This window comes from Mesoplodon densirostris, chromosome 1, assembly GCF_025265405.1.
Source record: "Mesoplodon densirostris isolate mMesDen1 chromosome 1, mMesDen1 primary haplotype, whole genome shotgun sequence".
In the NCBI taxonomy this organism is placed as follows: Eukaryota; Metazoa; Chordata; class Mammalia; order Artiodactyla; family Ziphiidae; genus Mesoplodon; species Mesoplodon densirostris.
In genome coordinates this window covers 190222306-190238510 of record NC_082661.1, presented here as the reverse complement: position 1 = coordinate 190238510, position 16205 = coordinate 190222306, and the positions used below count along the sequence as shown (strand labels likewise).

At 36.4% G+C, this 16205-nt stretch overlaps 1 pseudogene; it reads left to right on the top strand.

Moving 5' to 3' along the window:
- LOC132488858 (poly(A) polymerase type 3-like) overlaps positions 1-15930 on the top strand; it is a 32221-nt pseudogene extending 16291 nt beyond the window's left edge.
- Positions 15931-16205: the final 275 nt, after the last annotated feature.

The window sequence follows — 16205 nt, the reverse complement described above, 5'->3', positions numbered from 1 at the left end:
GTGCCAGATTAAAAACAATCATCACCAAGACCAATGTCAAGGAGCTTATAACTATGTTTTCTTCTAGGATTTTAATGGTTTCAGGTCTTACATGCAAGTCTTTACTCCACTTAGAGTTAATCTTTGTGTATGGTGTAAGATAGTGGTCAAGTTTCATTCTTTTTCATGTGGCTGTCCAGTTTTCCCAACACCATTTATTGAAGAGACTGTCCTTTCCCCACTGTATATTTTTGACTCCTTTGTTGTAAATTAATTGACCATATATGTATGGGTTTATTTCTGGGCTCTCTATTCTGTCTCATTGATCTATGTGTGTTTTTATGCCAATACAATATTGTTTTAATTACTATGGTTTTGTAATATAGTTTGAAATCAGGGAGGGTGATGCCTCCAGGTTTGTTTGTCCTTCTCATAATTGCTTTAGCTATTTGAGGGTTTTTTGTGGTTCCATATACATTTTAGGATTATTTGCTCTATTTCTTTTAAAAATGTCATTGGCATTTTGATACAGATTGCATTGAATCTGAAGATTGCTTTAGATACTATGGACATTTTAACAATAAAAATTCTTCCAATCCATGAGCATGGAATATCTTTACATTTATTTGTGTCTTCTTCAATTTATTTCATTAATGACTTGTAGTCTTCAATATATAGGTCTTTCACATCCTTGGTTAAATTTATTCTTAGGTATTTTATTCTTTTTGAGGCAATTGTAAATGGAATTGTTTTCATTTCTCTTTCTGATAGTTCATTATTAGTGTACAAAAATGCAACAGATTTTTGTATATTAAATTTGTATCCTGCATCTTTAGTGAATTCGTTTACTAGCTCTAACAATTTTCTTTGATGGAGTCTTTAGGGTTTTCTGTATATAATATCATGTCATCTGCAAATAGTGGCAGTTTTACTCCTCCCTTTCCAATTTGGATGCCTTTTATTTCTTTTTCTTGCCTAATTGCTCTGGCTAGGACTTGCACAAGAGTGGGCATCCTTGTCTTCTTCCTGATCTTAGAGGAAAAGCTTTCAGCTTTTCACCATTGAGTATAATGTTAGCTGTGGGCTTATCATCTATGGCCTTTTTTATGTTGAAGCACATTTCCTCTATAACTACTTTGATTAGAGTTTTTATCATAAATGGATGATGAATGTTTTCAAAGGCTTTTTCTGCATCTATTAATATAATTATATGATTTTTATTCTTCATGTTGTTAAAGTAGTGTATCACACTGATCTGAGAATCTTGAAATAGCCTTGCATCCCTGGAATAAATCCGATTTCATCATGGTGTATGATCCTTTTAATGTATTGTTGATTTTGGTTTGCTAGTACTTTGTTGAGTATTTTTTCATCTTTGTTCATCAGGGATATTGGCCTGTAATTTTCTTTTCTTGTGGCATCCTTTTCTGGTTTTAGTATCAGGGTAATGCTGGCCTCATAAAATGAATTTGGAAGGGTTCCTTCCTCTTCTATTTTTTGGAAGAGTTTGAGAAGGATTCTTTGAATGTTTGGTAGAATTTATCAGTGAAGCTGTCTGGTCCTGGATTTTGTTTGTTGATTACTGATTCAATCTCTTTACTAGTAATTGGTCTCTTCAAATTTTCTACTTCATCATGATTCAGTCTTGGTAGGTTGTATATTTCTAGGAATTTATCCATTTCTTCTAGGTTGTCAATTTTTTTGGTGTATAATTATTCATAGTAGTCTCTTATGATCCTTTGTATTTCTGTAGTATCAGTTGTAATAGCTCCTCTTTCATTTCTGATTTTATTTAATTGAGCCTTCTCTCTTTTTTTTTCTTTTGGTGAGTCTAGCTAAAGGCGTGTCAATTTTGTTCATCTTTTCAAAGAACTAGCTCTTAGTTTCACTGATCTTCTCTATTGTTTCTTCAGTCTCTATTTCATTTATTTTTGCTCTAATCTTTGTTATTTCCTTCCTTCTACTAACTTTGGGCTTTGTTTTTTCTTCTTTTTTTTTCTAGTTCTTTGTGGGGTAAAGTTAGGTTGTTTATTTGAAATATTTCTTGTGTCTTGAGGTTGGTTTTTATCATTATGAACTACCCTTTTAGAACTGCTTTTGCTGCATCCCACAAATTTTGGTATGCTATATTTACATTTTCATTTTTCTCAAAGTATTTTTTTATTTTACTTTTTAATTCTTCTTTGATCCATTGATTTTTCAGTAGAATGTTGTTTAATTTCCAGATATTTGTGAATTTTCCAGTTTTCTTCATGTAATTTCTAGTTTCATATTTTTGTGGTCAGAAGAAATGCTTGCTATGATTTTGATACTCTTAAATTTATTAACTTGTTTTGTGCCCTAACATGTGATCTATCTTGGAGAGTATTCCATGTGCACTTGAGAAGAATGTACATTCTGTTGTTGTTGGATAGAATGTTCTGTGTATATCTATTAAGTCAATCTGATCCATCATGTTACTTAAGGCCAATGTTTCCTTATTGATTTTCTGTCTGGATGATATATCCATTGATATAAGTGAAGTATTAAAATTTCCTACTATTATTGTATTGCTGTCTATTTCTCCCTTTAAATCTGTTAATAGTTGCTCTATATATTGAGGTGCTTCTGTGTTGGGTGCATAAATATTTATAAATGTTATATCCTTTTGTCGGATTGACCCCTTTATCATTATGTAATGCCCATGTTTGTATCTTATTATAATCTCTCTTTCAAAGTCTATTTTGTCTGATATAAGTATGTCTACTCCAGCTTTCTTTTGGTTTCCATTTGCATGGAGTATCTTTTCCCGTCCCTTCACTTACATTCTGTGTGTATCCTACATCTAAAGTGAGTTTCTTGTAGGCAGCATATTGATGGGTCTTATTTTATTTATCCATTCAGCCATTTTATGTCCTTTTTTTTTTTTAATTGGCCACGCCACACAGCTTGCAGGATCTTAGTTCCCCTGACCAGGGATTGAACCTGGGCCATGGCAGTGAAAGCACCAAGTTCTAACCACTGGATCGCCAGGGAACTCCCATGTCCTTCGATTGGAGAATTTAGTTCATTTACATTTTAAAGTAATTATTGATATGTATATACTTATTGCCCTTTTGTTAACCGTTTTCTGCTTTTATAGTTCCTCTCTGTTCCTTTCTTCTCTTGCTCTCTTCCTTTGTAGTTTGATATCTTTCCTTAGTGGTATTATGTTATTCCTTTCTCTTTATCTTTTGCATATTTACTATAGGTTTTTGCTTTGTGGTTACCATAAAGCTTACATTTAACAATTTGTATCTATAACAGCATATTTTAAGTTGATAACAACTTAAGTTTGATTGCATTCTAAAGCTCAACATTTTTACCCTCCCCACTGCTCATTTTATGTTTCTTTTTTGTTTTGTTTTGTTTATTTATTTTTACTTGTTGACAGTTTGCTTTATTTATTTATTTATTTATGGCTGTGTTGGCTCTTCGTTTCTGTATGAGGGCTTTCTCTAGTTGTGGCAAGCGGGGGCTACTCTTCATCGTGGTGCGCGGGCCTCTCACTATCGCGGCCTCTCTTGTTGCGGAGCACAGGTTCCGGATGCGCAAGCTCAGTAGTTGTGGCTCACAGGCCCAGTTGCTCCGTGGCATGTGGGATCCTCCCAGACCAGGGCTCAAACCTGTGTCCCCTGCATTAGCAGGCAGATTCTCAACCACTGCGCCACTAGGGAAGCCCTCATTTTATGTTTCTTGACATCACATTTCCGTCTTTTTATCTTGTGTATCCCTCAACTAATTATTGTAATCATATTTATTTTTACTACTTTTGTCTTTTAACCTTTATACTAGCTTTATAAGTGATTAATCCACTAACTTTATTATATATCTACCTTTCCAATGAGATTTACTGTTTCATATGTTTTCTTGTTACTAACTAAAACCTTTTCTTTTCAGCTTAAAGAAGTCCGTTTAACATTTCTTGTAAAGCTGGTTTAGTGGTGAAGAACTCCTTTATCTTTTGCTTGTCTGGAAACCTCTTTATTCCTCCTTCAATTCTGAATGATAACTCTGCTGTTTAGAGTATTCCTGGTTGGAAGTTTTTTTCTTTCAGTACTTTGAATATATTGTGCCATTCCTTTTTATTGCTAAATAATATTCCATTGTGTGTATATACCACATTTTGTTTACTTATTCATCAGTTGATGGATACCTGGGTTGTTTCCACTTTTTGGTTATTATGAATAATGTTGCTAGGAACACTCATTCACCAGTTTTTGTGTAGATATATGTTTTCAATTTTCTTGGCTAACCATAGGAGTGAAATTGCTGAATTGTAGCTCTTTTCTGTATAGTCCAAATTTTCTGAGGGTCATGAGTTGTTTTTATAAGATAAAATAATCTTTGTTCAAAAGTTAAATGCACCTTGGGACTTCCCTGGTAGCCCATTGGTAAAGAATCCAACTTAGGGCTTCTCTGGTGGCGCAGTGGTTAAGAATCTGCCTGCCAATGCATGGGACACGGGTTCGAGCCCTGGCCTGGGAAGATCCCACATGCCGCGGAGCAACTAAGCCCGTATGCCACAACTACTGATCCTGCGCTCTAGAGCCTGTGAGCCACAACTACTGAAGCCCGCGTACCTAAAGCCCATGCTCCATAACAAGAGAAGCCACTGCAATGAGAAGCCCATGCACTGCAATGAAGAGTAACCCCCACTCGCAGCAACCAGAGAAAGCCTGCACGCAGCAACGAAGAACCAATGCAGCCAAAAATAAAAATAAAAAATAAATAAAATTTTAAAAATAAAATAAAATAAAACCATAAAAAAAAAGAATCCACCTTACAATGCAGGGGATGTGGGTTCGATCCCTGGTCAGGGAACTAAGATCCCACATGCTGTGGGGCAACTAAGCCCACATGCCACAACTACTCAGCTGCGCGCTTCACCTAGAGCCCACGTGCCGCAAACTACAGAGCCCACGTGCTCTGGAGCCTGCATGCCACAACTAGAGAAGAGAAAACCCACACCACAACTAGAGAGAAGCCCACACACCACAATGAAGAGTCTGTGCACTGCAACGAAAGATCCCACATGCCTCAATGAAGATCCCACGTGCCACAACTAAGACCCGATGCAGCCAAAAAAAAAATTCTCTTCTTATTTTGAAGAGAGTATAGATTAGCAATATAGACCACCTTCTTGACTTAGTCATATCTACCAAGAAAACCAACCCTTGTACCAGTCTCAACAAGTAAGCAGCCAGTGGTTTATAACACCAGTCTAAATCCAGTCAAAAACACAGAAAGAAAACATGCCAATGACCTGAATAGTCTGTGCCCCTCTTAATGGATTTTCCAGTGTTGGCAGAACAAGAATTCAACCATCCAACATCTTTCTAAGTTACACTTACTATATCATGCCTGTCTTTCTGTGGGAATAGAGAGAGAGTCTCCTCATGGTTAGGTGGTCCATACAAATTCATCAGAACTCCTGCTCGCACCCTCTGGTTCATTTTGCTTCCATACTTTTAAGGCCTGGCACTAGACATTTTCTCTTGTGCTCAAACCTCTCTTCCCACTTAACTACCCAAGTGGGCTAACCTGTAATGGGCTAACCAGACACTGGTTATTCAAATGGCCCCTTACAATATTTTGTTCTACTTAAACATGCTTCTTTGCACACTAGCTTAGAAGCAATGAGGCTCCGTAAAGACAAAAGACACATGCAGATCATTGCACATATAACAGATAAGAATCTTCCAAAAATGGACAAGAAAAAGATATGTAACAATTTTTAAATGGGCATCAAATACATTCATAGAAAGATAGATACATGTATAGATATGTGATAAAGCAAATAATTCATAGTTAATAGTAGAATCTCAGTGGTGAGTATATGAATGTTCACTGTAAAATTTGTTCAACTATACACTGTTTCAAATTTTTCATAATAAAATATTGAGGGGTGGGGGAATTGGATGAAAGTGGTCAAAAGATACAAACTTCCAGTTATAAGATAAACAAGAACTGGGGATATAATGTACAATATGATGACTATAGTTAAAAATGCTGTAAATATTTGAAATTATTTATTTATTTTCTTTTCTCCTTTAACATCTTTATTGGAGTATAATTGCTTTACAATGTTGTGTTAGTTTCTGTTGTATGATGACGTGAATCAGCTATGTGCATAGGTATAATCCCTTATCCCCTCCCTCTTGCATCTCCCTCCCACCCTCCTTATCCAACACCTCTAGGTGGTCACCCTCCACAGCCAAGGCCTTTTCCCTGTTTTTTTTTTCTTTTTTTTCTCTCTTTTCCCTCCTCCCCTTTTTTTTACTATCATGATACTGTTGTACCTTCCAGTTGTTGACTCATCTATATATTTTTTTTTCTTTTTTTTTTGCGGTACATGGGCCTCTCACTGTTGGGGCCTCTCCCGTTGTGGAGCACAGGCTCCGGACGTGCAGGCTCAGCGGCCACGGTTCATGGGCCCAGCCGCTCCACGGCATGTGGGATCTTCCCAGACTGGGGCATGAACCTGTGTCCCCTGCATCGGCAGGCGGACTCTCAACCACTGTGCCACCAGGGAAGCCCTATATTTTTATTTTTATATTCTTTTTAACATATGTGTTAGTTTCCTAGTCTAACTTTATTTTTTACTTTGTTATTGTACACTCTTTTTTTTTTTTTTTTTTTTTTTGGCCACCCCATGTGGCTTGCAGGATCCCGGTTCACAAGCCAGGGGTAAGGCCACAGCTCCTGTGGTGGTAGCTCCATGTCAGAATGACTGGACTAACAGAGACCCTCATACCCCAGGGAATATTCACTGGAGTGAGGTCTTATGGAGGTCCTTATCTCAGCACCAAAACCCAGCTCTACCTAAGAGCCTACAAACTCCAGTGTTGGAAGCCTCGGGCCAAACAACCAGTAAGACAGGAACACAGTCCCACTCATTTAAAAAAAAAAAAAAAAAGAGAGACTGCAAAAGAATATGTCACATATCAAGGAGCAAGGTAAAAACCTACATGACCAAATAAATGAAGAGAAAATAGGCAATCTACCTGAAAAAGAAATTGGAGTAATGATAGAAAAGATGATCCAGAATCTTGGAAATGGAATCGATGCACAGACTGAGAAAATACAAGAAATGTTTAACAAAGATCTAGAAGAACTAAAGAACAACCAGAGATAAACAACACAATAACTGAAATGAAAAATACATTAGAAGGAATCAATAACATAATAACTGAGGCAGAAGAATGCATAAGTGAGCTGGAAGACAAAAAGGTGGAAATAACTGCCAAGGAGCAGAATACAGGAAAAAGAATGAAAAGAATTTAAGACAATCTCAGAGACTTCTGAGACAACACTAAACGCACAAACATTCAAATTATAGGGGTCCCAGAAGAAGAAAAGAAAAAGAAAGTGTCTGAGAAAATATTTGAAGAGACTATAGTCGAAAACTTCCCTAACATGGGAAAGGAAATAGTCACCCAAGTCCAGGAAGCAAAGAGAGTCCCATACAGGATAAACCCTAGGAAAAACACAACAAGACACATATTAATGAAACTAACAAAAATTAAATTCAAAGAAAAAATATTAAAAGCAGCAAGGGAAAAACAAAAAATAACATACAAAGGAATCCCCATAAGGTTATCAGCTGATTTTTCAGCAGAAACTCTGAAGGCGAGAAGGGAGTGGCAGGATATATTTAAAGTGATGAAAGAGAAAAACCTACAACCAAGACTACTCCACCAAGCAAGGATCTCATTCAGATTTGATGGAGAAATCAAAAGCTTTTCAGACAAGCAAAAGCTAAGAGAATTCAGCACCATCAAACCAGCTTTAAAACAAATGCTAAAGAAACTTCTCTAGGCGGGAAACACAAGAGAAGAAAAAGAGCCACAAAAACAAACCCAAGACAATTAAGAAAAAGTAATAGGAACATACATATCAATAATAACCTTGAATGTAAATGGATTAAATGCCCCAACCAAAAGACACAGCCTGGCTGAATAGATACAAAAACGAGACCCATATATATGCTGTCTACAAGAGACCCACTTCAACCTAGGGACACATACAGACTGAAGGTGAAGGGATGGAAAAAGATATTCCATGCAAATAGAAATCAAAAGAAAGCTGGAGTAGCAATACTAGTATCCGATAAAATAGACTTTAAAATAGACTATCACAAGAGACAAAGAAGGACACTTCATAATGATCAAAGGATCAATCTAAAAAAAAATAACGATTATAAATGTTTATGCACCCAACAAAGGAGCACCTCAATACATAAGGCAAATGCTAACAACCATGAAAGGAGAAATCAACAGTAACACAATAATAGTAGGGGACTTTAACATGCCACTTACACCAGTGGACAGATCATCCAAACAGAAAATAAATAAGGAAACACATGCTTTAAATGACACAATACACCAGATAGATTTAATTGATATTTATAGAACTTTCCACACAAAGTGGCAGAATGCACTTTCTTCTCAAGTGCACATGGAACATTCTCCAGGATAGATCACATCTTGGGTCAAAAATCAGCCTCAGAAAATTTAAGAAAATTGAAATCATATCAAGCATATTTTCTGACCACAACACTATGAGATTGGAAATCAATTACAGGAAAATAACTAAAAAACACAAATACATGGAGGCTAAACAGTGCACTACCAAATAACCAAGAGATCACTGAAGAAATCAAAGAAGAAATAAAAAATACATAGAAACAAATGAAAACGAAAACACAATGACCCAAAACCTATGGGATGCAGCAAAAGCATTTCTAAGAGGGAAGTTTATAGCAATTCAACCTCACCTCAAGAAGCAAGAAAAATCTCAAATAAACAATCTATCCCTACACTTAAAACAACTACAGAAAGAAGAACAAAGAAAACCCAAAGTCAGTAGACGGAAAGAAATCATAAAAATCAGAGCAGAAATAAATGAAATACAAATGAAGAAAAGAGCAAAGATCAATAAAACTAAAAGCTGGTTCTTTGAGAAGATAAACAAAATTGATAAACCCTTAGCCAGACTCATCAAGAAAAAAAGGGGAGAGGATGCAAATCAATAAAATTAGAAATGAAAAAGCAGAAAGCACAACTGACACTGCAGAAATACAAAAGATTATAAGAGACTACTACAAAAAACTATATGCCAATAAAATGGACAACCACGAAGAAATGGACAAATTCTTGGAAAGGTACAATTTTCCAAGACTGAACCAGGAAGAATTAGAAAATATAAACAGACTTATCACAAGTAATGAAATTGAAACCATAATTTAAAAACTTCCAACAAAAGTCCAGGACCAGATGGCTTCACAGGTGAATTCTATCAAACATTTAGAGAACAGCTAACACCGATCCTCCTTAAACTCTTCCCAAAAATTGCAGAAGGAGGAACACCCCCAAATTCATTCTATGAAGCCACCATCACCCTGATACCAAAACCAGAAAAAGATAACACAAAAAAAGAAAATTATAGACCAATGTAACTGATGAACACAGATGCAAAAATCCTGAACAAAATACTAGCAAACAGAATCCAACAACACATTAAAAGGATCATACACCATGATCAAGTGGGATTTATCCCAGGAATGCAAGAATTCTTCAATATATGTAAATCAATCAATGTGATACACTACATTAACAAATTAAGGAATAAAAACCATATGATCAACTCAATAGATGCAGAAAAAGCTTTTGACAAAATTCAACACCGATTTATGATTAAAAAAACCCTCCAGAAAGAAGGCATAGAGGGAACTACCTCAACATAATAAAGGCCATATAGGACAAACCCACAGCAAGCATCATACTCAATGGTGAAAAACTGAAAGCATTTCCATTAAGATCAGGAATAAGACAAGGATATCCACTCTCGCCATTCTTATTCAAGATAGTTTTGGAAGTCCTAGCCATGGCAATCAGAGAAGAAAAAGAAATAAAAGGAATACAAACTAGAAAAGAAGAAGTAAAACTGTCACTGTTTGCAGATGACATGATACTATACATAGAAAATCCTAAAGATGCCACCAGAAAATTTCTAGAACTAATCAGTGAATTTGGTAATGTTGCAGGATACAAAATTAATTAAAAGAAATCTCTGGCATTCCTATACACCAGTGAAAAATCAGAAAGAGAAATTAAGGAAACACTCCCATTTCCCATCACAACAAAAAGAATAAAATACCTAGGAATAAACCTGCCTAAGGAGGCAAAAGACTTGTACTCAGAAAACTATAAAACACTGATGAAAGAAATCAAAGATGACATAAACAGATGGAGAAATATATCACATTCTTGGAATGGAAGAATCAATATTGTGAAAATGACTATACTGCCCAAAGCAATCTACAGATTCAATGCAATCCCTATCAAACTACCAATGGCATTCTTCACAGAAGTAGAACAAAAAATTTTACAATTAGTATGTAAACACAAAAGACCCCAAATAGCCAAATCAATCTTGAGAAAGAAAAACGGAGGTGGAGGGATCAGGCTGCCCGACTTCAAACTATACTGCAGAACTACAGTAATCAAGAGAGTATGGTACTGGCACAAAAACAGAAATATAGATCAATGGTACAGGATAGAATGCCCAGAGATAAACCCACGCACATACAGTCACCTAATTTATGACAAGGGAGGCAAGAACATATAGTGGAGAAAGGACAGCCTCTTCAATAAGTGGTGCTGGGAAAACTGGACAGCTACATGTAAAAGAATGAAATTAGAACACTACCTAACACCATACACAAAAATAAACTCAAAATGGATTCGAGACCTAAATGTAAGACCAGACACTATAAAACTCTTAGAGAAAAACATAGGAAATACACCCTTTGACATAAACCACAGCAAGATCTTTTTTGACACACCTCCTAGAGTAATGGAAATAAGAACAAAAATAAACAAATGAGACTTAATTAAACTTAAAAGTGTTTGCACAGCAAAGGAAACCATAAACAAGACAAAAAGACAACCCTCAGAATGGGAGAAAATATTTGCAAATGAAACAACAGACAAAGGATTAATCTCCAAAATATACAAACAGCTCATGGAGCTCAATATCAAAAAAACAAACAATCCAATTGAAAAATGGGCAGAAGGCCTAAACATACATTTCACCAAGGAAGACATACAGATGGCCAAGAGGCACATGAAAATATGCTCAACATCACTAATTATTAGAGAAATGCAAATCAAATCTACAATGAGGTATCACCTCACGCTGGTCAGAATGGCTATTATCAAAAAATCTAGAAAGAATAAATGCTGGAAAGAGTGTGGTGAAAAGGGAACCCTCTTTCACTGTTAGTGGGAATGTAAATTGATACAACCACTGTGGAAAATAGTATGGAGGTTTTTTAAAAAACTAAAAATAGAACTACCATATGACCCAGCAATCCCACTACTGGGCATATACCCTGAGAAAACCATAATGTTCAAAGAGACATGTATCACAATATTCATTGCAGCACTATTTACAATAGCCAGGACATGGAACCAACCTAAAATGTCCACTGACACATGAATGGATAGAGAAGATGTGGCACATATGTACAATGGAATATTACTCAGCCATAAAAAGAGTCTGTCATACAGAATGAAGTAAGTCAGAAAGAGAAAAAGAAATACCGTATGCTAATGCATATATATGGAATCTAAAAAAAAAAATGGTACTGATGAACCTAGTTGCAAGGCAGGAATAAAGATGTAGACATAGAGAATGGACTTGAGGATATGGGGTGGGAGGGGGAAGCTGGGGTGAAGTGAGAGTAGCATTGACATATATACACTACCAAATGTAAAATAGTTAGCTAGTGGGAAGCAGCAGCATAGCACAGGGAGATCAGCTCTGTGCTCTGCAATGACCTAGAGGGGTGGGATAGGGAGGATGGGAGGGAGGCTCAAGAGGGAGGGGATATGGGGATATATGTATGCATATGGCTGATTCATTTTGGTGTACAACAGAAACTAACAGTATTGTGAAGCAATTATACTCCAATAAAGATCTACTAAAAAAGAAAAGAAAAGAAAAGAAAATACTGTGAAAGGGGGAACATTCCCAAATACATTCTGTGAGGCCACCATTACCCTGATACCCAAATCAGACAAAGATGCTACAAAAAAGGAAAATTACAGGCCAATATCTCTGATAAATACAGATGCCCAAATCCTCAACAAAATATTAGCAAACCAAATTCAACAGTATGTAAAAAGGATCATACACCATGATCAAGTGGAGTTTATTCCAGGGATGTAAGAGTGGTTCAGTATCTGAAAATCAATCAATGTGATACACCACATTAACAAAATGAAGCATAAAAATCACACAATCATCTCTATAGACACAGAAAAAGCATTTGACAAAATCCAACATCCATTCATGGTAAAAACTCTCTTCAAAGCTGGTATAAAGGGAATATATCGCAACATAATACAGGCCACTTATGACAAACCCACAGCTAACATCAGTTGCAATGGTGAAAATCTGAAAGCCCTTCCTTTAAAATCAGGCACAAGACAAGGATGGCCACTCTTGCCACCTCTATTTAACATAATATTTCAAGTCATATCCAGAGCAATTAGGCAAGAAAAAGAAATAAAAGCCATCCAAATTAGAAGGGAAGAAGTAAAACTGTCACTGTCTGCAGATGATATGATACGATATATAGAAAACCCTGGGACTTCCCTGGTGGTGCAGTGGTTAAGAATCTGCGCTCCTTATGCAGGGGGTCTGGGTTTGATCCCTGGTCAGGGAACTAGATCCCACATGCATGCCACAAATAAGAGTTCTCATGCCACAACTAAGGAGCCCACCCTGCACAACAATATAAATAAGTAAATAAATAAATAAATATTTTTAAAAAATCTAAAGTGTCCACCAAGAAACTATTAGAACTAATAACTGAATTCAGTAAAGTTGAAAGATACATGACTAATATGCAGAAACCTGCTGCTTTTCTATACACCTATAATGAACTATCAGAAAAAGAAAGCAAAAAAAAATTCCATTTACAACTGCATCAAAACAATAAAATACCTAGGAATACACTTAACCAAGGAGATTGAAAGACCTATACTCTGAAAACTATAAAACACTGATGAAGAAAATTGAAGATGATACAAAGAAATGGAAAGGTATCCTATGTTCATGGATTGGAAGAATAAATATTGTTTAAATGTCCATACTACCCAAAACAATCTACAGATTTAATGTAGTCCCTATCAAAATACCCATGACATTTTTCAAAGAAATAGATCAAATAATCCTAAAATTTATATGGAACCACAAAAGACCTTAAATAGCCAAAGGAATCTTGAGAAAAAAAGAACAAAGCTAGAGGAATCACACTCCTTGACTTCAGACTATGCTACAAAGCTACAGTAATCAAAACAGTATGATACTGGTGCATAACTGGACATATAGAGCAATAGAACAGAATAGAAAAGCCAGAAATAAACCCATGCTCATATGGTCAATTTAATCTATGACAAAGGAGGCAAAAATATACAATGAGGAAAAGTCTCTTCAATAAGCAGTGCCGGGAAAACTGAAAAACTACATGTAAACAATGAAATGAGAATATTTTCTCACATTATATACAAAAATAAACTCAAAATGGATTAAAAAGCTAAATGTAAGACCCAAAACCATAAAACTCCTAGAAGAAAATACAGCACACTCTTTGACATAAGTCATAGCAATATTTTTTTGGATATGTCTTCTTAGGCAAAGGAAACAAAAATAAACAAATGGGACCTAATTAAACTTAAAACCTTTTGCACAGCAAAGGAAACCATTGACAAAATGAAAAGACAACCTACTGAGTGGGAGAAAATATTTGCAAATGATATGACTGATAAGGGGTTAATATCCAAAATATATAAAGAGCTCATACAACTCAATATCAAAAGAAACCCAAACAACCCAATTAACAAATGGGCAGAAAACCTGAATAGACATTTTTCCAAAGAAGACATACAGATGGCCAACAGGCACATGAAAAGATACTCAACACTGCCAATCAGAGAAATGCAAATCAAAACCACAGTGAGATATCACCTCACACCTGTCCAAATGGCTACCATCAAAAAGACCACAAGTAACAAATGTTTGCGAGGATGTGGAGAAAAGGAAACCCTCCTACACTGTTGGTGGGAATGTAAACTGGTGTAGTCATTATGGAAAACAGTATGGAGGTTCCTCAAAAAACTAAAAATAGAACTACCATATGATCCAGCAATTCTACTCCAAGGTATACATGCAAAGAAAATGAAAACACTAATTTGAAAAGATATATGTACCACAATGTTCACAGCAACTTTATTTACAATATCCAAGATATAGAAGCAACCTAAGTGCCCATCAATAGATGAATGGATAAAGAAGCTGTGTGTGTGTATACATATACACACACACATACATACACACATATATACATACACAGACACACACAATGGAATATTAGCCATAAAAAAGAACAAAATTTTGCCATGTGCAACAACATGGATGGACCTGGAGGGTTTCATGCTTAGTGAAATAAGATGGAGAAAGACAAATACTGTGTGCTATCACTCATAGGTGGAATCTAAAAAATAGAACAAACGAATGAATATAACAAAACAAACAGACACAGATATAGAGAACAAACTAATGGTTACCAGCGGGGAGAGGGAAGGGGCAAGATAGGAGTAGGGGATTAAGTAGTACAAATTACTTTGTATAAAATAAGATACAAGGATTTACTGTACGGCACAGGGAATATAGCCAATATTTTATAATAACTTTAAATGGAGTATAATCTATAAAATACTGAATCACTATGTTGTACACCTGAAACGAATATAATATTGTAAATCAACTACACTTAAAAAAAAAAAAAAAAAGGCGCCATGTTAGGACGAAGGGGAAGGAGGAGAAGTGCTTAAAGCGGGCGGGAGCGGGTGCGGGAGTAGGGTTGGACCCAGGGCTGAGGCAGGCCCCCACCTCCCTCCCGCCTCAGCGGATCACGCCCAGGGCGACAGCCGCGGCGGTTGCGGGCGGGGGTGGGGGGAGTGACTGGGCGGTGCCGGCGCAGGAGACGATGCCGTTTTACAACGCAGGGATCACAGCAAACACAGCTGCCACAGAAGCACTATGGCATTACCTCTCCCATCAGCTTAGCAGCCCCCAAGGAGACTGACTGCCTACTTACCCAGAAACTAATTGAGACTCTGAAGCCTTTTGGCGTTTTTGAAGAGGAAGAGGAACTGCAGCGCAGGATTTTAATTTTGGGAAAATTAAATAACCTGGTTAAAGAGTGGATACGAGAAATCAGTGAAATCAAGAATCTTCCACAATCTGTAATTGAAAATGTTGGTGGAAAAATATTTACATTTGGATCTTATAGGAGTACATACAAAAGGTGCCGATATTGACGCGTTGTGTGTTGCACCAAGACATGTTTGTTGATCAAAGTGACTTTTTCACCTCGTTCTATGATAAGTTGAAATTACAGGAAAAAGTAAAAGATTTAAGAGCTGTTGAAGAGGCATTTGTACCAGTTATCAAACTGTGTTTTGATGGGATAGAGATTGATATTTTGTTTGCAAGATTAGCACTGCAGACTATTCCAGAAGACTTGGACTTAAGAGATGACAGTCTGCGTAAAAATTTAGATGTAAGATGCATAAGAAGTCTTAACGGTTGCAGGGTAACCGATGAAATTTTACATCTAGTACCAAACATTGACAACTTCAGGTTAACCCTGAGAGCTATCAAACTGTGGGCCAAATGCCACAACATCTATTCCAATATATTAGGTTTCCTCGGTGGTGTTTCCTGGGCTATGCTAGTAGCAAGAACTTGCCAGCTTTATCCAAATGCAATAGCATCAACTCTTGTACATAAATTTTTCTTGGTATTTTCTAAATGGTATGTGTTTAGATTATATTAAAATAAAATTGATTGTAGACACTGAAAAAAAAAAAAAAGCAAAAGCCACACTGAGAAAGTGTTACATTCTGCTCTGGATGGTGATCTGTGTTTCTTAGTGCTGAGGGCTTGTGAATCTTCAAAGGGAAAGCACATACTCCTGTGGGATGCCAATTCCGAGAAAGCTGAGAGGTTCACCCACTCAAATTTGTTCCTGAAGAAACAAACTTCTGATCACCACTGTTGAGAAGCCAAGAGTTAGACAGTGCCTCAATTTAGGAGACACAGATAAGTTAACAAACAAGGTTCTGATATGG